Source organism: Trachypithecus francoisi, unplaced genomic scaffold (assembly GCF_009764315.1).
Source record: "Trachypithecus francoisi isolate TF-2019V2 unplaced genomic scaffold, Tfra_2.0 Lachesis_group4, whole genome shotgun sequence".
Lineage (NCBI taxonomy): Eukaryota > Metazoa > Chordata > Mammalia > Primates > Cercopithecidae > Trachypithecus > Trachypithecus francoisi.
Window position 1 is genome coordinate 22,008,485 of NW_022681469.1, and position 23,947 is coordinate 22,032,431.

A 23,947-nucleotide genomic window follows, 5' to 3' on the forward strand; every position below is an offset into this window, starting at 1 on the left:
TTAACTCTTCCCAAGATTAGAAATGTATTATCTCAGTTTTGAAGGAGCTGCCTTGATAATTTGGCAATAACCTTGACATAGGATCCCAGGTTAGACAAAAATATATATATAGGATAATTAATTGTAAAGTTCATGCTGGAGATGGATAGAAAATAATAACAACTGAATGTGGTAAGGTGTGCCATAGCAGGGAGAAGTCTGTTCCTCCCTGGAGAATCCTAGTCAACGGAGGAGGCAGCTGAGGTCTCCTGTCTGTGCTCTATATTTGTGAAATATCTCTGAGTCCAACAGGAATAACTAAGTCTAACAAATTTAAACATATTTTAAAAATATACTCAACACAGAGAAAAAACATCATTCCTGCAACAGTCCACAATAGCTAAACAAACCCAGTGAATAGAGTTGAAGGTTCTATCTGAATCTAAATCATTGCAAATAGTGATGATCATTTTAGTACACCTCGTATGTATAGCATTTATGTGTTTACAAAATGTTTCCAAATTTATTTCTTGTTGTTCCTGAGTAATTTTTCAAAATAAGTACAGGCATTGGTGTTACACATTTTAGAAATGAAGAAACCCCAGGATTGGGTTATGTCCTGAGAATCACCCTTTGTGGAAAGGTGTGGTACATCTGAGTTGGAAAAGTTGATTTATGTCCTGGCTCTGTCTTGTCATTTCAGTTAAGATTGGGAAACCCTTAAATATTTTTGTTCCTCATTTGGATATCAGTAATAATGCCCACCTCACCCAGATTGTAAAGGGATCAATAGATGAAAAAAATGTGAAAGCAGTAAATGTTAACCAGTATAAAGGGATTATTCTCTTTCTTGGCTCAAGAGGAGCTCAAAGTCAAATGACCCTTACGTAAGAAGTGGTTCCCCCAGTGCTCGTAGAGCCACTCCTCAAGCACCAGCCACCCAGTGAAAGCTGAGCAAGCAACCTCACAATGCCAGCCCTTCCCTCAGAAATCACCTCTCCACCAATACTGAATACTGCACCAACACTCAAGAACAATAATTCTGGAAGAAATGGGGACAGTACAAATTGAGCTGTATGATAGAAGCGTTCTTTTTGGAATCAGTAATTACTTTTTTTTTTTTTTTGAGATGAAGTCTCGCTCTGTCGCCCAGGCTGGAGTGCAGTGGTGTGATCTTGGCTCACTGCAAGCTCCGCCTCCCAGGTTCACACCATTCTCCAGCCTCAGCCTCCTGAGTAGCTGGGACTATAGGCACCCGCCACCAGGCCCAGCTAATTTTTTTGTATTTTTTAGTAGAGAAGGAGTTTCACCTTGTTAGCCAGGATGGTCTCGAGCTCCTGACCTCGTGTTCCACCCGCCTCGGCCTCTCAAAGTGATGAGATTTACAGGCGTGATTGAATCGGTAATTACTTTTAACTGGAACAGGCACACCAATATTCTTTTTGTAGTTCCTGACTCATTTTATTAACAAGAATAACTCTTCCTAGGATTTCCCACTGAAAGACATAAAATAGATCATCCTCCATGTTAAATTAAGGGAAATTGTGAGGCAAGGGGCTCATCAACACACAGGCTGAAAATGCTAATCCCTCATTTCTTAAACTCATTCCCCACCACAGAAACCTTTTGCCCGACAGGGTGAGTGCTGATGATTGATGTGACTTGAAAAATGTTATTCCTATTCACATATGTAATTCCTTTCTGAAAACCTGCTAAAATATCTCTCACTGAATTCCCACAGCTTCCAACAACAGGTCAACTTCTTCCCATAGATTGAAGCAAGGATTAAATCAGACAGGTGCTTAGATGTATGCTATCTTTCCTTTCCCCAGTGCAGCAATGGGCAGGGACAGGTACATTTAGCAGACATCACAGGGAAGAGGGGAATTTGTCTCCTGTCTATTTTAAGACAATAAGGCCTTTCTTAGGTTTCATGATAGGGGCCCGTGGACTGTTATGACTCGATGGGCATGGCAACTCCCAGGTAAAATTCTCCTGTTTTAATATAGCAGGGCAAAGCAACACATCTGGTAGAGCCAGGGGAAGGAAGCAAAAAGAATGGGAATTGTTAATTCAGCCCTGAGGAAAGTGGAGTCTGTCAGGAAGTCCCAGAGAGCTGCCCTCAGGGCTCACAGGAGAAAGCTAATGTTCAATCCTGAGGATTTGAAAATCCTAGAGAGAGTTTTACTCCAACTCTGCCTTCCCAAAGACTCCTGACCTAAGGTTTTCTCGGTAATCAAAGGTAGCCATCAAAGTGCCTCCAAGGAGAGAGAACTTTTTCTCTTCACATCTCTTTCTTCAAATGTAAAATGGGGACACATTTGATCACAAGACATTTTCAAGTAAAATTTAAAAAATATATAAAACCCTAAGTTTCCCAAAAGGGGGAACTGCTTCAGAGAGATCCAGCAGCAGATATTTCTTTATCTCCTTTTCTGAGAGAACACTTGGTTTCCTCAGGAGGGAAATGGAATAATTCTTCTGAGGCATGGTCAGTGAGGTTCTGAGTTTCACAATGAATTCTCTGTTCTTTGAGGGTGAGTTGATTCAAGAGACAAGTTTGGACTCATCACTCTTAACTCACTTCTCTGGAGAATTAATTATGGGTGAGGTGCCTGTTAACTTTTGTCACATACTCAGGGTATTTCTGGCAATGGCACAGTGAGATTTCATCCCTATCACTGTGAGAAAGGATGAAAAACCCAAGAGTTTAAGAGTTGGTCAGTCTGGATTCTCATTCAAGCTATGTCACCTTGGACAAGTCACCAGCGATTGATAATTCTAAATGTCCTCAATGTGTTGTTACTATCCTGTGGGATTCTTTTGTGAAAAGCAAATGAGGTGATGGATGCATTAATCCATTGCAAATTGTAAAGATTTTTAAAGCACAGCATTTCTAAAATGCATTTTATTGTTTATATTTAAGATATACAACATGATGTTACAAGATACATACATATAATAAAATGGTTAGTATAGCAGAATAAATTAACATAGCCATCATCTCACAGAGTTATGCAGTCTCACTGCCCTATGCCAAGAGCAGCTATAAGCTACTCATTTAGCAAAAACCCTGAATACAATACACTGTTAATAACTGTAGTCCTCATGCTGTACATTAGATCTTTTGAGTTGTTCAAAAGTTTGCTACTTTTTATCATTTGGCCTACATCTTACAGAAAGATGAAGTGGTGGGTATATGTTCTGAAACCCCAACCAAGACACCTAATCTACTAGGTATGTTTGAGGCATGATGGGCTATAGAATTTTTCTTTTCTTTTTTCTTTTTGAGACAGGGTCTCACTCTGTTGCCCAGGCTAGTGTGCAGTGTTGCAATCATAGCTCACTGCAGCCTCGACCTGCCAGGGGTTCAAGTTATTCACCCCCTCAGCCTCCCAGGTAGCTAGGACTACAAGTGTGCACCACCACACCTGGCTAGATTTTTTTTTTTTTTTTGTATTTTTTGTAGAGAAGGGTTTTCCTATGTTGCCCAGACTGGTCTCAAACTCTTGGGCTTAAATAATCCACCTGCCTTGGCCTCCCAAAATGCTGTGATTACAGACATGAGCCCCTGTGCCTGGCTCAGAATTTTTCAATTAGAACCATACATAAAATCAAGTTTCCTAAATCCATACCAGATGATATCCGGGCACTGTGTTTCACACACCTTGCCTCAGATCTACAAGAAATTACACTTTGAAGTACACTAGTGGCAAGAATCTGTGAGTCTTCTTCTCAAAGAGGAGTCAGAAAGCAATGGGGTAAATTTTTGGCTTCTTTCAGTGCTTTGGGCACTTCCTTTACTGTACACATATGAATGAGGCTACTGTTTACCCAAAGCCCAGACCATTTGAAGTTATAAATGGGGAGAAGTCACATAAAACTAGGGAACTGTCACTTGGTGTTTTCACGGACCCATTTCCTTAACACAAGGTACTACAATTTTGGCAGATACCATAAGCTAGATGTTGCCATTTGACCAATCTAATCTACCCATGATTCTACCCGGATTTTTAATTACCTTTTTAGGTAAATGTCAAGTGAAATAGGATGGTGTAGGGCATATGATTTAAACATAAAATGTTTCCCTTCGATGACAGATTTTGCTCATGGTAGCCAACAGGATAGCTATAGACCTTTGGATGCATACTGACTCTTTCATAGTTTGGCCTAACCTATGTTTCAGCCTTCCTTTCCATTTCCCCAAAACCACCCTAGGCTGTAGCTACTGAGAATAACATCCAGGACTCTGAATGTTCCATTCCTATGTGTTGGTACATGCTCTACCCTCTTCTGCTAAGTCCTTTCTCTTCCCCCCTCAATTCAATAAGACCCCACTGACTCTCTAGTGCTTTATTAAACCAAGATTCAGCTGGGTTAGTTTAATTTTTCCCTGTGATTCGAGGAGTCTTAATGTCTCTGGTTTATCACCTGTATATTGTGTATCATTGTTTTTTCCTCATCTGATCTCTCAGGACAGACTGTAAAGGCTAGAATTATGATGAATCACCTTTGTATCGTAGATGTCTAGTATAGTACCTGTATGTAACTAAGTCTGCAGAAATACACAGTGAAGAATAACCATTTCTAGTGCATTAATGTCTTTCGCTTATAAAGCACTTATATGCTCTTTGTATACAATAACCAACTGACTGAATACTGCAGGGGGACAGAAATGTAAGTTTAAAATGCAGAATAATAAGATGAAAATGTTACTGACATGAATGATGGATCTTTCTGAGTTTTAAATATGGACAATGTCCTCTCTATGTGGCTATACAGGTCATACCCCTGAAATTTAAATTATTTTTAGGAGATGGAGTTGAAGAGAGTATGTGAGACCTGCTCACTTTTGCAAGCAAGCCATTCTCCAACTCTTTTTGGAATCTTTGGGGTTGTCACAGACCAGGAAGGGGGAAATTTTTGAGGTCCTATTTGTTTCTCTCTTTGGTCCATTGCTAAGGAGGGATGATAAACTGTGACAGAATTGTCATCCCCATCCAAATTCTTTTCCCTTTGGGTCTCTATGAAGAGGAACAAAACATTTTCTAAAAAGATTAAAGCAAATTATCTTTCAGCCTTATCAAATACAGTTTCTCTGACAAAGTTCCATCTGTGTTCTGATGGATTACTGGTAGCAACTAATAGCATCAGCTCATCCATAACATTAGGGAGCTCACACTAGGAAAGACACAAAACTAACAACCAAACAAACAGAAAAACTGATTTTCTGTGATTCATTAAAATGTTTTCATTTTAAGTTTTGATCTTCACTGGGTGTGGAATTCTCTTAGGAAGTAAAGATGAGCCATTTTATTGTCTGGCAAAACATCTTTTTGATTTTGCCACTGAGTAGCCCCTAAAGAGAATACAGTATTTACAAACAAGGCTTCTGGCATGTTCTCCTATACTTCCCTGTCCTCTCACAGTTCCAAACACCTCTTAAAATAGCTTTGCAAGTGCCTTCCCAACATTCCCCAGGAGGACATCACGTTCCCAGTGTAAGTGACAGTGGTCTGGGAGCACATTCTATCACCTAATTTTGAATTTCTCTGGACTATGAAATGCTCAGTGTCTCAGAAAACACCAGTTCCTCAACTCACCACCAATTGCTTCTCCCTCCACTTTCCCCTGATAAAAAACAAAGCAAAAAAGACAACCAAAAAAAAAAAAGGCATTTCATTTTGAAAACATTTATGGCAAAGCTGAGTACATTTATGGTTATCAAGACTTTAGGATGAAGTAATCTGCTATTTGGAAGAAAAACACTTTGACAGAATTAGGAGAGGTGACATCAAAATACGGCTTTCTAATTTGTCTTTTTTTCTTACTCTAAAGACACTGCACAGACAATTTTTGCAAATTTGGCACTCGACATGACAACAGAGTTTTCTAATGACCTTAGGAACTGGGAAAACAAAAGATAGAAGCAGATTTTGATGTCGTTTTATAAAAGAGTTCATCCATCATTCTTTCTTCAGCTTTTGAAGTTGTCATATATCTCCAGGGAACAAACTCATCGTATAATTGGTTTTCAATTATTCTTGATCATGTAAAGTTGCAAGATTATGCTTTTTAAAATACATTACTCCAAGTAGTTACTGCAATGGTTAATGAAAACCCTAATCATTTACAGGCAATTCAGGAAAAATGACTAGATTGTATTTCCAAAACATCTGGAAAGCAAGAAAGTAGACGCTTTCAAGATTAAAGTAGCTTATTGAACCCAGATTGATTCTCAGCAGGGACCCAAATAATAACACAGTGGCCAACACATGTTCTGATAGGTTGACGTCATTTCATACCCATCATTAAAGTTTTGATAATCACTTATGTTTGAATCCAGTCTTTTCAACAAGATCTTACCACTAAATTGTAAGATTCCTCTGAAAAACATCAGGGAAACAGGAGAGGAAAGGTGGAAAACAGAATCTAAAGTCCCACACAAACCAGAAAGAATAACAAAGAATATTGATAGCCTCATATCTTTCTTAGAAGGAATAGAAGTCTAAGACTGAAAATAATCATGTGGAACCTTCCATAGGAGTAGTCATTGTAAGGTGATGAAATTGACAATGGGTTGTCAAAACGTTCAGACTAAAAATCTTGTTTCTATCACTTCTGATCACTGTCACCCCCATAATAAGCTACGACTATGTTTACCCTTAGTAAGTCTCCTTACTCTAAAATAAAGGCATCAGACTAGATGATGTTGGACACCCCACTAAATCTTTAAATCCATGAAGGTGAGGATATTAAAGGTAAACTAACAATGACACAATTGTCTCCAAACTGAATATACTTATCCACTACTTTGTACTGCCTGAAACTGGAGTACCCTTTGGGAGACATCAGAGGCTCAAGACAGGGAGAGATGCCAAAACCTTCTCTTTCTAAGCTCCCTAGAAGGTGGAGAAGATGAGTGGAAGATCCCTGCTGCTAAAGAGCTTAGAGCCACTGTAACTGTTAAGGCAGAAGTGGTGCTGTTAGGAGGGAACTCTAAGCCCTCCTAACAGATGAGAGAGTAAGAGAGTAGATCAAAGTGGGCACCTAAGTGTAGTACCTCTCCTTCCCCTTTTGAGTGAGCCTAAGACTATATTGCCTGGCAAATTATCCAGAATGTTACTTAGTTTCATGAGGTATATTATTCTTCATCTTTTTTCATTTATCTTTTACATAGGGTCAAGTAAAAATAGAAAACTACTAAATCTATCCCTAATATGAGAAAAAACAGTCTGTCTAAATCATATGCAATGTTTAGCTGGCTACAGTTCCTTTTAACATGTATGATATGCGTAAACAAGTCTGGTCTCTTTAAAAGTGCATGTGTTTGAGATTAATTAGATTCAGCTTAAACAAAATAATATTACCATATACCTATAAGCATGGCCTAGAGTAAATTTTGCTCAGGCTTAGATAAAATATTGGTTTCGAAAGTGGAAACATTTATCAGAAAGGAAGTTTTATTTTCAAAGAAAAATTTTACCTAGAAAGAGTTTCTTTGAGCTATTTCAGAAAAGAATAACTTGGTATTTTGAAACCAACAGAAGAAGCAGATTGGGATAGTAGGAAACTTGGAACTCTTAGCAGACTACTAGCATAAAATATCATTAAATAAATATTTATTGAGCTCTGCTATGTGCCAAGAATAGAGGCAGGCATCAAATTCAATGCTGAGAAGAAGGAAGGCGAGGAGGAAGGGAAAAGAAGAGAAACAAGAGGAAGAGGAGGAGGAGGGTGAAGAGTGGGAGGAACAGAAGGGGGAGAAAAAAGGGGAGGAGGAGGAAAGGAGGGAATACAAGTCCCGTCCTTATGGAGCAGGTTTCTTTTAATGAAACCGGAGACTATCATAAGAATCTTGTATAAAGGAGTTGAATATAAGGTATGAGTGTAAGATAAAGAGTAGGTCCATGTGAAGAGGTTAAACTGTCAAGTTAAATAAGTGGGTTCCATTAGCTTCCATGTATAAAGCCGGTGTCTAAATAGTTGGAGGGACTAGACCAATATTCAAACAGTATCAATTTTCCTAAAGGCAGAGGATAGAGAAAACACCTCAGAGGAGTACTAAGAACCTCTTAGGACTTCCCTTACTTCTCAAATAGGAACAAGAATACTCTGTCTGCTATTGGTAAAACAAAAAAGATTTATGGTGTTTCATTTAAAGATTATTTAAGGTTCAGTATGGTCTTGCATAAAATGGTCTTTCAACTAGGTTTTCAGTTTTTCAACTTAGCTTCAACATAGCCATGGCTGCTGAAGGTTGGAAGATGATGTGAGAAAGAGAAGTGGAAAGTAAACAGCCCTGTGATACTTTTTCCTCTCCTCTTCTTGAATTTACATGCTCAGAGAAATAGAAGAGTTGTCCAAACTTGGAAAACAAACCATTTAAATCTTTCAACAGAGAGAAGTTAAAGGTTTTTTTGTTGTCTGAATTTTAAAAATCCTGTAAAAGATATATTCATGGGAAAATAAAGACAGTTAAATCAAAACTGCAAGATGCTAAGAAAGTGCATCTTTTGAGATGCTAAGTACTCTTTTCTAAGTACTGAAATAGGGATGTGGTGGGTTAAAGGAAAATGAAAAAGAATTAAAATATTCAGAGCATGAGTTCTGTGATCACTTTTAGAAAGTTCTAGAGAGCTTAAGAATATGGAAATGTAAGATTAGAGAAAATACAAAACAAGAATAAAATAATATAATGACAAAAATTAAAAAAATTACCTAATCATCTTCAAGAAGCATGGGAAAACATTTACTGATTTAATGAAAATCACAAAGAAAAATGAATGCAATGGACTATCATTCAGTGCTAAAAAGAAAGGAACTATCAAGCCATGAAAAGACATGGAGGAGCCTTAAATGACTTGAATTTACACACCAAGTGAAAGAAAGTTATTACTAAGTGAAAGAATTCATTCTAAAAAAACTGTATGATTCCAATTACATGACAGTTCTTAAAGGCAAACTATAGTGACAGTAAAAGAATCAGTGGTTGTCAGGAGTTAAGGCAAAGAGAGAAATAGATGGAAGGGGCACAGAGGATTTTTAGGGCAGTGGAAATACTTTGTATGATGCTACATGCGTACAGTGGTATCTACATACCGTTATACACTTGTCCAAATTCAGGGAATGCCCAACAACAAGCAGGAACCCTAATGTAAGCTGTGGGCTCTGGTGATACTGATAGGTCAATGTAGTTCATCAATGGAAACAAATGTATCATTCTGGTGGGGGACATTGATAGTGGAAAGGAGAAGGTGTGTATGGGGCCAGAAGGTAAATGAAAACTATTCTTCGGCCGGGCGCGGTGGCTCAAGCCTGTAATCCCAGCACTTTGGGAGGCCGAGACGGGTGGATCACGAGGTCAGGAGATCGAGACCATCCTGGCTAACACGGTGAAACCCCGTCTCTACTAAAAATACAAAAAACTAGTCGGGCGAGGTGGCAGGCGCCTGTAGTCCCAGCTACTCGGGAGGCTGAGGCAGGAGAATGGCGTAAACCCGGGAGGCGGAGCTTGCAGTGAGCTGAGATCTGGCCACTGCACTTCAGTCCGGGCGACAGAGCGAGACTCCGCCTCAAAAAAAAAAAAAAAGAAAAGAAAACTATTCTTCTCAATTTTGCTGTGAAATTAAAACTGGCCTGATAAGTAAAGTCTATTTAAAAAAACTGTTGCAGCAAGAAAAAAAAAGAGTCTTTCAATAATTATATGTAGTAACAGAAAAAAAGCTAATTGAATTTTAGATAACTGACTTCTTGGTATCAAATTTCATTTTCACATGTATTAGAAAAGTGAAATAAGAACACTCAGGAGTTTGGGAGAAATAATAATTTTAAAATGTAGTCAAATGTTTACTGCAAGTGAAATGAGTAAGTCACAGTAATTTAATTAAAATATGCAAACCAAACAGGAATGATCTTTAGTAAATCTGACCAATATTTGGTTCAGGGATTTCAATGATCTGGATTCCCAAGTCTTAGGGAATAAACTGAATGAATTTAGAGTCATCATCAATTATTTCTGAAAGTGCATCTCAGACACCAAGAGATGCCAAAATATAGGAACAGGGGCAATAGCTATTAAAGGAGAAGAGAGCAAGGCTGCCAATAATTGCCAATACTCTAGATTCCATGTCTACTAAAATAACGGAATTAAACTGTACCAGAAAATGTAACAAACCTTACGCACTAAGAAAAACTACAGAGAGGCAAGAGCAATTGTAGCTGAGGAATGGAAGTGCAAAAAAAAAAAAAAGATCCAAGAGGAATGGACCACAGGAACTTGCATTGTGATGAAGAAGCTAGAATAAGCTGGTGAATAGCAAAGGGGAGTCATTTGACAACCTTGGTGTTTTTCCCATGAAAATGACCCCTGCGATTCAAATTGAATATTTCAATGATAGGAAAATCTCATTTTATTTGGTTCGAATATGAAAACTTAATAGAAAATAAAGATGGCCACCTTTTTTTCCTAATGCTAGAAGATAAAAATTATTTGAGTTTTCAGTAAATTCTTACAGAGATAGAAGCCAAGGTATCTCCTTATAAATGAGAGAAATTTAAAGAGGAATACTAAGGATGTGAATTTCCTGGAGAATGTGTTATGTAACTAACAAACTGCGTGGGAGAGGAGTAATTATCACTTTAATTAATTAGGGCCCTGTTACAGCTCCCTTGTGAAAGATAATCCTTGATTAAAAGTGTCAGTATGTAAAAATATTGACCGATATTGAAATGTAAGAGTGTAAAATTTCAATTAATTGTGAAAAAGAAATTAGCTGGTATTATCCTTTACCAATAGACAGTCACGATTGCCAGAAGATATGGGGGCATACAAATAAGTGATTAGTTAACAATGGACATGTAAACAGGAACAGAATTATTCCAAGCAGATTTATCCCTTAGGACATCTAGCCTCTTTGGCCTTTTGTTTGTGCATCTGCAATGCAGAAGTTAAGGTTAAGTAATGGCAATTGTTTTGCAGAGGAAGGAAAGAGATATTACAGTATGAAATAGAAGGAGATCAAATAATGACATTTTACCAATACTTAATGTTTTCCTAATCAACAGAAATGTTGCAACATATATATGTTATATAAGCATCAATAAATATTGTATGCCTTGGAAATTTCATACCTGAAAGCCTTGCTGAGACTTTTTCCACCTCTGTGCCTAGAAAGAGCTTCATAGTTATGAAGGCTCAAGCACTTTTAAATTCAAAGCCTGTAAATTATACTAAGCCAGGAGGTTAGTTGCCAGGAGACAGATTCTAAACTTCACCTAAGACTGATTCCTTTACCATGAAGTCTGTTTTCATGACTTCATTTTCTGAACACTGACTAGAAGTGAGACTTGCTTCTATTTCGTTTTCTTCTCTCTCTCTTTTTCTTTATCAGAATTAGATGCCAAATAATATAGTGAGATATCCTCTGAAAGAATTTCTTGTGGTATAGTAAACCAAAACAAAAAAACATTAAAAACTGATCTTTGACCTTAGATGTGGGAATAATGCCGAAAGCTACATACTCACTCTTAGACCTAGAATAAGTTGTTTAGTGTCAATAAGCCTCGGTTTCAAGATTTAGAAAGAAAAAGGAATAAATTTATCACATAGATTGGGCATGAGGTATAGAAACAATACATGTAAAGAAATGGCATAGGTTCTAAAATTTGGTAAACACTCAAAAAACAGCAGCTGTCATCTCATGGTGTTTGTTGCCATTATTATTGTCACAGAAGAGTATCTCACCCCAAATTCTGAAATTTCCCCTAATATGGATATAACTAGTCATGGAAAATATCCAGGCAGGCTTATTTTAAAGTAAAGCAGAACTGAGATTTCTTGTTTACTGTTGAATGATACCCAGTTGCCAGAGAGAATAGAAATTAAACCTGTATCATCTACCCCTCCTCCTGCCTTCAGTACCTCCATCCAGCATAGCACAAAGAAAAATAAAGTCTTTATTATTTAGGCTTACATGTGAAGACATAACTGCCCCCTCCACTGATAAAATCTGATAGAAAAGTAATTTTGAGGATAAAGCAAGAAAACGGTAGGCATGTCTGGGAAACATGCTTTGGCCCTGGGGCTGCTCTTTATCTTCTCCCTAAAATGAAACCAAATGCCCTGATGCTCTCCAAAGAACACAATTAAGTAGAATTTTCTTATCACTTTCTATTTTCATGCTGGTTACGGTAGAAGCTCTTCCCTTTGTAACAGTGTCAAGCAAGGCAGAGTATTAGAAAGTCTTCATCTTGTTCAACAATGTAAAACAGGGTGCAAAATGTATTTTTTTCCTCTACCAATCAAATTATTCTGTTCTTATCTTTTATAGAAAGGAAGAAACCTTAGGCTTCAGGTAATTATTTAGCTCACAATCACATTCCTCCTAAAGAGATCCTTGATAGTTAATTAAATAAGAAATAACGGGCTTGTTTTCCAACGTGATTCTGTTTTGTTCATTGGCTTGGCATGAATGAGGAGGTGAGGAATGGCTTATTTGCTTTATTCAAACAGAAGAGTCATCAGCATGACTAAGGGTGAACAATAATATCAAGAAAGGTCATTATAACTTTCTTATTCCTAGAGGAGGTATTGTATCCGCCTGTTACTTGGGATCATCAGAGTGCAACAACATTTTGCAACAATGACAGTGAAATGTATCAGCATTAACATTTAAGACGATTCTCTGGCTTTCTCTAACTCCTCCACTAGAGTTGAGAAAGAAGAGGAAGAAGTCCAGGTGCTTGATCCAGCTACATTAGTCATAAGAATCTACATAGAACACCAGATAGAAGAATGCAGAGAGGAGCTCTGGAATCATGAAGATATATATGATCTGTGAAGATATTAAACTAATGAAAGGAATTTAAGAAGGAAAAAAATAAAACAAGAAATAGAAAAGAAATCAAGTACTTATTTCTTAAATAGCTAAGACTGATTTAACTCCAAGGATATATTGTATGCAGATGGGACTGTGTCCCATCTAAACACACAGATATCTAGGTTTCCTCTACATTGAAAGATATGCTTCTTAATCTATAGCTGTCCTCCTGAATTGTTATTCATTGTTCACACTAGAATTTGCCTAACAAATCAAAAAGTCTCTGGCTACAACAAAGCTCTCTGCCCCAGCCCTAATGGAAAATACATATGGTACTATTGGCAGTGACATTTGAGTTGTACATCCTATCTCCTTTCCTCTTTGATGCCTTTTACGTTCCAGTTCATCAATCTGTTATTTAAAATGTAGTCCTGTGTTTTCCCACCTCAGTATCATGGAAGGGGCTTGTTAAAAATCTAGATTCCTGGGCCTAACTCCCAGCCTGACTCAACATCTTTACAAGAGGAATAAAGTATCTCAGATAATCCAACCTGTGAATTAATCTCTTTTAAATGACTTCTTAGAAGATAGTAGTTATTTACATAATTCATAATCTTATGTAAAGCACTATACATGGTGACTATGAATATTGACTTTTGAAAAAGTGGGCCCAGTTCTGCCACGAGGTCAATATTCAAGGGTATTTAGGATTCTCAGCCTCAGAAAAGAGAGGTCCTGCTTTTCTGAGCTCAATAAATACAGATAGCTTCAAAAGACTGCCTCGCTACCATAATTTTTGTTATGTATTTGCACTGATCTTAAAAATGTAGATCCTCAGTGTTATTGTTGCTGTTACTCATTGTCCGTGTGCTGGAAATTTGAACTTAAACTAGCACTTAGCCTCTGAAGTTGCCTACAGCTTCTTTAATACAATAAAATGGAGGGGTACTATGCATATCTATCGGGTGGCATACTATGCAATAAAGTAGTAAAATTATTTTGAAAATAGAAAGTGATTTTAAAAATTCCACTTAATTGTGTTATTTGGCAACATCAGGGCATTTGGTTTCGTTTTAAAGAGAAGATAAAAATACAAATGTAAGTGTATATTGCCATTATTTATAAAATATGGCCTCTATTCTCACCTCAAATATATCCCTAACAAGTTCTAGCTGTTACTCTACTACCAGCACCAGATAAAACCATCCAAGTTGCCTAGCATTTTTATAAGTTAACTCCTTTTGTAAATAATTTGTTTTTTAAAATAAAAATACCCATGACTTCACCTTCCAAAACACATTGCTATGAATAATAAGGGCCAAAAATGTCATTATTATTATATTGATTAGGCATATAAAAATAACAGGCATATACTGAGCACCTAGTGGGTGCCCGGTGAGGCACCTGGCTGTGAAAGATTAGATGAGATAGAGGATATAAAATATTCATTAAATTCATCATATTATATCATACCTTTTCATGAGTATTATTATTAGTTTGAGGAAGGGCTAGATTATAAGTGTGAAGCTTATCATTACCTGTTGGTAATAATAATAAATTCCATGAAGAGGAGGCAGAGGAGGAGGAGAATAAAGGGGAAATAAATATATTGGCCAGTAGTTATTTAGCATGTACACCGTACCAGTCATTATACTACACTATGTATATGTACACTCAGCTATGCATATGGATTCTCTCCTTGTGCAGTGGGAGGATGAAGAAATGCCTGGGACAAAGATGGTTGGCAAAACAGCTCTGATCAGCTATGGAAGCTCTCATGTGGATTTGATTTCAGGGTTTATCCTAGACAGTTGAGAAACACTGAAGAATTTTTAACAGGAGAATGACATGTTCAGATTTGCATTTTAGAAAGGTCACTTTGGCAGTGTGAGGAGTAGCTTGTACTAGAGAAAGACTGAAGAGTGGGAGGCCGGTTCGAAGCATGTGGCTCTGGTGATAGTTCATGTGAGAGGTGCGAAAGGTCTGAAGAGATGCCTGGATGGAAAGAGGGGGATGGATTCTGGGGAAGCCTCTCAGGGAACAGATTTAACCTGGGGGCAGCAGTGTAATTTGGAGTGAGAAAGAAAAAAGATATGTTTATAGCATATCAGCCTCCCTTCTAGTTTGCCATGTATTTAGGGATTAATAAAAATGTGCAGCTTGAGATGATTATTCACACAATCATGTAAGTAAGAGTAAAACTTCTGCGTTTCTCATCTAACAAATATCTCCACTCTGTTTTTCTTTCTTATGTGTATGTGTGTGTGTGTGTATATATACCTGTATATATTATGCATGTGTATGTGTGTATATATGTATATGTATATATGTATATGTGTGCATACGTATACATATATACACACATACACACACATGCATAGTGTGTGTGTGTGTGTATGTGTGTGTGTATATATATATCCAGCAAGAAAAATGTTTCCATTCTAAAGATAGAAGACTTCCATTTAGAAGTCTTAAAGACTTAAATGTACAAAATATTCTGACTATCCTCCCAGGGATATCTCAGTGGCATCTCTTTGTCTTCCATAAGAACATTTTCATAACAATGTGAAACATGTAAGGGTATAAATATCATTCCCACCCCTTTGCCATAACTATATACATAGTAAACAACATTTGACATGCCCAGACAACAAATGTATTCTACTAATCTCTTTGCTTAAAAACATATTAATTCAAAGTCCTTCTTGCTTAGGTCCAGTTGAATTTTTGATTGAAATTGAAATTCTCCCTAAGCTTTGAAAAGGATTTCCTTGTCCTATCCAATCCAATGTGCTTCCAGTTATTGAACACCAGAGGGCATCATTCAGTGAAAGCTTGGATTTGGGAGGGAAGAGGGGAGAAAGAGGGGAGCAGAGAGAGAGGCAGGGGGTATGGGGGAAGACAGAGAGAGAAAAAAAGAGAGAGACAGAGACAGGAGGAATTCCATTACTAATGAAAGAAACTGAGAAAACCGAGTTTTTAGTGTGTACCCTTATCTACCATGAAACATTACCATGGTAACAGCACCAGTTAAGATGATTGTATATTTAGGTCATAGTATAAAAGAAGGAGCTAGAACATGTGAAGAAAAAAAAGAGAAATAAATAAAGTAAGACAAAGATATATAAAGAGTGGAAAGAGGCAAACCAACTGGAACCTACCTCATTCTTTGCTAATAGCAGTTTACAAAGTAACATTATACTTTTCAAAGCACATGTGGATAATAAATACTAATTAAAATTAAATGGAGCCATTGAAATTCAGAATCCTAAGTGCCAACAATCTTATAGAAAAAGAGAACTCATTTAGCATGAAAAAATGAAGAGACAACTAGACTGGGATTGGGATTTGTGTGTTCTTATGCATTCTTGATTAGCTGTATCACCTTGAAAAAGTCTCTTGATCTGCTTCCTATCATGAGCTCAGCTGAATGGTATCAAGCTTATCTTTTATCACTTTGCATCAGACAAAAGAACTTCTGTTTAGTAATGTCTTAGTATTGCTGAGAGGTGAAAATGGCATCTGCCAAAATTTTGGTGCCCTTGTTTACCTCTGCCAGAGGCAATCACTGACTAAACAAAATAAGCATGTGCCAACTAAGAACCTACTCAGCTCTGCATCTTCTTTGCTTGAGGTTTAGGGGATCTAACAAAAACATACAAAGTTGAATTAACAGATGGGGAGAACATCATTGAACTTCTGAATGCCACACTTTTGTTTTCCCCAAACACAGGGAAAACAAGTGCCACAGCTATTTATAGAGAGCCAATCGACACACTATAAGAACTAAGACTATGGAGTCCAACAAGCTTGTGTTTGAATCCAGGGGCTGCAACTTACTAGCTGTTTTGTCTTGGGTCATTATCAGACCCCTCTGAATGCTGGTTTCTTCCTGTGGAAAATAACATCTACTACATAGGATTGTTGCAGTGATAAAATGAGAAAATTGATTGCTGTATTAACTCATTCAACAAAGATCTAATATGTTTCTTAGGTATGCCTGGCTGTATTTTAAGTCAGAGTCTAAAGCAACTGACAAAACAGAAAATATTATACGGGAAAATGCTTAAAATAATGCCAAGGACTTAGAACACACTCAGCAAAAATACCTGTCTAAGGAAAGGTGACTTGCATCTCTTTCCCCACACACCACCTCCACCACATAGGCCAGGTGAGCTGTGGGATATGCAATCAGTACACTTATGCCATTTATCTTAAATGAGAGAAGTCCTGACGCCTGCTCAATGAACCAAAAGTGGGCAGAATGGGTACAGGAAACAAAAGCCAGTTGTTAGTAGTCACAAGGTGGACATTGGTGGTATTCCATACATAGGAGTCTATTGAGAACCATGCCACAGAGAGTGCATGTCCTAAAATCTCAAGCAAGTCAAATATAAGTTTAAATAAGGAAAACAGTTCTTCAAGAGAACTGTGTGGCAAAATATTTCTGTCAGCCTCTATCCTATTGAGTAAAGTGGGAAAAGTTTAAGGCAGGATTGAGAATGGTGTCTGGGTGGTCATGTGAAGATAATAGAAGGGGTTCGCTCACATATGCATATTCTAAACAAAGGCTGACATCAGTGATGGAGGTTGAATCCAGCACAATTATTGATATACACACAGATTCTTGCCCTCATTTGTCTCTGTCCCATTCCCTCTTCATTTCCCTTTTATTCTAATTTCTCCTCTTCTCCCTCTTTTGTCCTTGCTTTAAATTTACTTATTGTTGCAGGTCAGAGAGACATATGACTCCTAATTAGCCAGCCTAGCTTCCACAGAAGACAGGTCATTCATGCTTTTTGTGCCTTCCCTACCTGCCAGCAGACTGGGACTGTTGTTTCCTTTGGAATTCTGAAACCACCCATTCCTATTGGCCCTGGGAATGGCTGCTCTGGAATTGGAATTGGAATTGGAAAATTGTCCAGTAAAGACACATCCGGATGCTTGACTACGTGGACTTTCTGGGCAATGAAGGGGATAGGGTCAAATTTAGAGCAATATAGTTTTTGTTTGTTTTTTAACATGAAGACAACAGTCTCAGCCTCCCAAAATTGAGGGACTGTGGGAACTCACTCCAAAGGGACTTTTACTGGTATTTGACCTGCTAGTTCTTTCCACATCTGTCTCTGAAGTTAGTTGAGAGCTGAAAACGTGCCCTTTGGGTTCCCTTTTACTGGAACTATGACAGTATTCAAATATACCTATTTGCTCACTCCAATTCGCCTCCAGGCACCCTCAAGCACCCTTCTACAAACAAACATGCCCCTTTATTTCATAGGAAAATGAAGCATCTTTCAGGCAGTCTGGCTCTGGGAATTTGGAGTCCCAAAACTTTCCCCCATTCCCATCCCACCTCATTCACAGAACTTTATTTTAAAATGGTAAACAAATTTGACTGCAGTTCTCACATATTTTTAGGGTCAGCTTACGTTTTTTAAGTTTTAATTGGCATTATTGTCTAGCCCAGGAAAGCAAATAGAGTCAATAGGAAGTTGCTTATCTATTGTATTGCTGCAACTATAACACATTATTGATAACAGTAATAACAATAACAATTCACCTGGCATTAATTTATTACTTCTGAGTCCTCAGCTGCCAAGCCTGCAAAGCTGGGACATTGTTGGCACAAAATTCCTCCACTCGTTTGACGAGTCTCAAAAGTCCACTTTCTGAACTGCAGCCGACTACAGTTCCCAGCTTAAAATTGTCTCTTGGCCAAGTCAACTGTTTTTACTTCTGTGATCATCAGTGCCTTTATTATTACCTCCCCAACAATGGCACAGGTATGCCTGTTTGTGGCCTGTGTTTAAAGATATCATCATCTCTATTTTTTTCTTATCAATGAAAATGCATATATTTCCTATCATATGGTTCCACATTTTTACCAATTGCTCACAAATTGCAATGTGCGGCCTTTGCCGCACAATCCCGAGTTCATTACTCTGGAGTTTATTAAAAGCTTCATTTTGAGAGCCCTCTCAATCGGAAACATCAGGATTTTCAGAAGCGAAGAGAAGCGCTGGCGCATCCCAGCACCAGGCATCGAACTTCCCTGGGCAGGAAGGAGAAAAGCCGCCGCCTGCGGGTGGGCTGCTGGCGGGGACGCCCAGCAGCGGGCGGGGCGGGGCGAGACGGGGGCGGTCTGCAGCGCTGCAGCCCCAGGAGCCCTCAGGGCTCCGCAAGCCCGGCCAGTTTTCCCCAGAGCCTCCCACCCCTCGTGCCTAACCCAATTCCAGTTTTCAGAAGGCCCTTTAGGTTTGTCCCAAGGTTTCTCTCTGGAGTCTAGTTTGACTCCCCTCTTCACCCTCTGAGCCCTGCTTGGGCCATGGCCATGAACCTGGCGGAGGCTGCAGGCGCCCCGAGCTGTGGAGCAGGGGCTGCACGCCAGAGCTCTGGAGGGTGTGTGGCAGAGCGTGGGGACTGGTCGTTGTGTGCTCGTGTCGCTGGCTGCGTGTACTAGGGGAAGGGCAAATCACACGGCTGCCACGTACCCACTGCCACCCAGCGCTAAGAAAAGAGCAGGAAAAACAAAACAAACAAAAAAGAAAAGAAGAAAGGGAAATAGAAAGTCAATGTGGGGGATTCCGGAGCTTGAGGAGTGGGAGGCGCCGCATTCCTCTTGGCTCGCGGCGCCGGGGCTGGAAGACTTGGAGCCCTGGGTGGTCGCCGTCACAGACGTGCTGTGGCGGTGAACTGACCTAAGGATGCGGGAGGGCTGTCTGGGTGAAATGTCCACGGACAGTTCTGCTGGCTTTACGCGTTTACCTTCAATTCTCTGTTCTCTTCCAGCCTCTCTGCCCCTGGCGACCCTCCCTGCTGGTATTTCCGTTATATGCAATAGCCTTGACATCATCCCCAGGGACTGTCGGGTAGGTGGACTCTGCCTGGGACAATTCTGTGTCTCAGGGCAACCTCGAGGTCGGCGATGAGCAGGAAGATAGAGAAAGGGATGCGGGTGCTGGAGGCGGACGGAGGCAAAGGGTGTGCCGCTGTGTGTGTTCATAATTCTGGGGAATCTTCAGCTCTCCCAGAGGAGTCTCTACTTACCCCGTGAGGGGCCCCAGGGGCGCCCGGCAGCGCGCATAGGTGGAATTTCTGCGCGTCTACCGGTACCAGGCATGGACCTCACCTGCCCGGGTCCGAGAGCTACAAGTTAGCGGCGATTGCCTGGGACCTCAGGTGCGGACTGCAAGGGACATTCTTGGGGGGAGGGGGGAGGGGGGAGGCGTGCAGCAGTCCCCAGTCTACGACCCCGGGGACTACCGGGCGGTTCAGGACCCGTTGTGAGTTAGGTGGCGAAGCCCAGGCACAGTCTGGTACCTCATGAACTTCGGGCTGAGACCTTGTGCCCTAGCCACGGCGGACAGTCTAGCTCCTGCGAGGGGCTAAAATAGAATGGGATTGCAGAATGCTTCCCTCTCCTTTGTCTTGGGACCCTTTCCCCCATTCTTATTGCTTCTCCTCCTTGGCCATGACCCGGAGACCGCAATGGGAAACCTTTCCAGCGCCCGAGGGCTGCTTCGAAAGCGGAGCCGGGGGACAGCCTGGAGCCCAGGCGAGCTGGGCCTGCATCCCGCACGCACAGAAGACGCGGTCAGACCCTAGCAGGAAGGAACCCGAGGGGCGGGAGGGACGAAGCTCTTCTTGTCTTGTCCATGGCCGCATCTGGAGTGGGTGGCGGGAGGGGGGCGGCAACAGTAGAGGGAATGGGGGGCTGGAATAGGGAACGATGCCGGGACAGCGCGGCTCCAAGGCTGCTTTCGCCACATTCGGCTGGACTCAGTGACCCTCGGAATCGTAGGGGTACCCCGCCCCGCGCTGTGCCTCATTTGCCCCTTCCTTCCATACCCGCCATCACTGCCCCCAACCCTCCAAGCCCCAGGATCCAAAGTTTCCGTTTGAGAATCTGCACGTGGGGAGGACTTCCCTCCAATTCCCCCAAGCCCCGACCCCTGAGCATCCGGTTTGGGGGGATATGAAGGGAGAGACCCCTGGTGCCAGGGTCCTGGGAGTGGGTAAGCGGAGAGCTGCACAGCGCGGGGCCCTTACCTGTCGCTGGTTTCGCTCCAGTTGCCTCCCGGGCTGCGAGGTGGTGGAGGCTTGAAGGAGCGAGGAGCCCTTTGTGGGTTCAGGGCCGATCCGCCCGGGCTGGAGCTGCGCACCGCTTAGAGTCCGAGGCCAGCCGCCGGTTCTCTTTCTCCCTTGATCTTGCAAAAGAAAAGGAAAAGATTAGTTGATGCCGAGACACTGGAGAGGTGGGGCGGGAGAGGCGGGAGAGGCGGGAGAGAACCGACCCAAAGGCTCTGGCGAGAGCTGCGGGGCTGGCGCGCTTGCAGGCAGAGTCACGCACCCTACACTCGTCTCAGCCACTTGGCTAGTCTGTGACCTGTTCGTGGTTTAGACTGGAGTTAAATTGACGCTGCCCCCGCCCTCCACACCAAACCACTAAAGGAGAAGCAAACAAGACTTTCAAACCTGGCTTTCACGAAGAGCCTGGAGACCAAAATAGAACGGAGACCTGGATGCCTCGGCGAGCTGGGCTGGATTCATTTCTTCACCAAAGTGTTTGGGAAAGTAGGAATTAGTTTTGGGGAGGCAACACCTATTCCGGTATCTCGGCGATTTCCTGGTGAAATCTACGATTTCCAGGCTCTGGCCAACCGGCAGCCTGGAGCGTGTTAGTGTGTGTGTGTGTGTGTGTGTGTGTGTGTGCGCCGGCGCGCGCTCCCTAGGTCTTTGCGCTCGGGCGCCTTTAGTACAGCAGGAGAGCGTGTCTGTATTCGTGCGTGTGTGTTCGATTAGCTGCAATGGACGGACAGTTTCTGGAGAGAACATTTACAATTTTCTTTCAGTACGACAGGATTAGTTGCTGTTGAAGGCTCTCCCCCAATGAAATCTTCTGTGCTCTCTGATTTGGCGGTTCTTCTGAGCAAATATGACAGCCTTTTCTCCAGGCTCTTTTTCGCTCCTCTCCATTTCCATCCCCAGAGCCCAGCTCTCCATCTGCAATTTCTACATCAGAACCACCCCCAACCCTGAGTCCCTTCCCTGCAAGTGTGTGAGTGCTACAAAGGTGACATGGCATATTGGGAAGAACGCAGTATTGCCTTTTGATTGTCGGAGATACTTAAGCTCGGTTTATCCAGGTGGGAAAATGTTAGACTAAATCCCCTATGCTTTGTAAATATATGATTGTACTGAACTCTTCACATATTGTTTATTTCTTTGGAGCGCTGACAAATGTATTCGAAGGAGAAGTAATTTTTTTTCTCTTATTTTAAACATGAGGCAGTGACCATGTTTTCTTCACCTAATGGGCAGTAGACTACAGAATATACACACACACACAAAATATATATATATACACAGAATATATATATATATGTACACACACATACACACATATATATATATATTTATGTTTGATGCTTCAGGGAATTTGTGATCTCCACGAAAAAAAATTAGGATGCAAACTTTCTGTGTTCAGATCTGCCTTTGATGTTTATTCCTTTGTTTTAATGAGAAATTTATTCCAATAATTGTATCCATTAATTCTTAGATACTAACCTCATTTGACAAAAGTACAATGATAGGATTCTAAAGTGTAGCTGAGGCCAAAACTTGCTTTTGTAAAGGCATATGTATATGTGACTATAACATCGATATATTATATATTACATAGGCTTTATTTTCTCTCATCCAACTTCAATCAAACAAAGAGCAAGAAGTGGAAACTTTAAATTGAATAGCCCAGAATTGGACACATCACTTTTTGGGTCACAGGGATAGCCAAAGAGCAAGTTAAAGATACATTGATATAATATAATATAATCAATTAAATTGTTAAGTTCTTGATGTCCAGGGCTTTGCTAGGTATTAAAGGGCATCCAGAATAGCAAAACCCACCGCTCCTGTGTTTTTATAAGCTTCTATTCCTATTGACAAGAAAAGACACTTCATATGAAACATCTGTATAACAGTTGACAATCCAATGATTAATTTTATAGCAATGTAAATTTATTGATAAATGGAAATGCTGTAGCTAAAAGTTTCTGCCCTTTTTGTTAACTCATAGCTATCACCAAGCAGGACCTGACACAAAGTTGATTTTGCTTGATTGAAGTCATCCTAAAATACAGCATTACAATACTGTGTCTCTGCCTTCAACCTCCATACTCACATCCCACCATCACTGGGTGATTATAAGATACCTGTGAGAAAATCACAACAGCCCTGCTAAGTCTTGTTCTCAGCCTCTCCCAGCATTTGTTCCACTACATTCAATATCTGATTTTGTCATTTCTCCTCTCTTAGACACTCTTTTCAGAATGAATTCACATTTTCCTTTTTTACTCCATTATTTCTGTCTACTGAGCTTCCATAAACCCATGAAGCTGCTTGAGTCTTTTGGAACACACACAGACACATACCCATGAAAGCAAAAAAGTGAGGAGAAATAGATCCCTGACCAGCAACAGACAGGAAACCCCAGTGATTTGTTACTCTTTTGTTCCTTTACATCAAGAACACTAAGCCCTCTTTTACTAATAAAACTACACATTCCAAATTAAGCAACAAAATAAATAACCAATGAAAGCAAATGAATGTTTTTCTTAAACCTCAATAAAACAGAATCTGTGGGTGACTGAAGTGCTATATTTAATAGAAGTCAGTATACTTAAGGTCTTTTGGAGAGGAGCTGCACAGGGAAGCATCATTTTTAGCAAACAGTCATCAATTATGTCCATTTTCTTTTTCTAGGTCATCACTTAGAACACATCTTTATATAGACTTGTAACTCTGCCATTCACTGTGATTTTGGAGAAATTGTTTAACTTTTCTTTGCCTCAGCTTCTTAAACCATAAAATGGGTATAATATACATGTGGGGGTTGGTAGGAGGGATAATAGAAGTAATTCATGTGAAATTCTTAAAAGAGCACGTGGCACGTAGCAAATTAGCTATAAATATAACACTGTCGGTCAAGACTGAAAAATACAGGTTCTCGGGTCACACCTGTGACCTACTGAAACAGAGCATTAAGGAATGATTCTTGACAATGCAAACCATAATGCTCATCAACATCACATAATTAACATGGTAAACATAATCCATCAGCACTCTGACCCCAGGGAACTCAATTCTTT

At 40.2% G+C, this 23,947-nt stretch overlaps 1 protein-coding gene across 4 annotated transcripts in view; it reads right to left on the reverse strand.

Moving 5' to 3' along the window:
- CHRM2 (cholinergic receptor muscarinic 2) overlaps positions 1–21,644 on the reverse strand; it is a 159,650-nt gene extending 138,006 nt beyond the window's left edge. For 2 of the 4 annotated variants that reach the window (XM_033193136.1, XM_033193135.1), the window contains exons 1-3: positions 21,276–21,622; positions 21,095–21,186; positions 20,850–21,007 (exon numbers count right to left, since the gene is read on the reverse strand). The gene's annotated coding sequence lies outside the window, so the exon portion shown is untranslated. Of the gene's footprint in view, positions 1–20,849; positions 21,008–21,094; positions 21,187–21,275 lie in introns of all 4 variants that reach the window. The other 2 variants (XM_033193138.1, XM_033193137.1) reach the window with 1 other exon arrangement.
- Between the last annotated feature and the right edge of the window lie 2,303 nt (positions 21,645–23,947).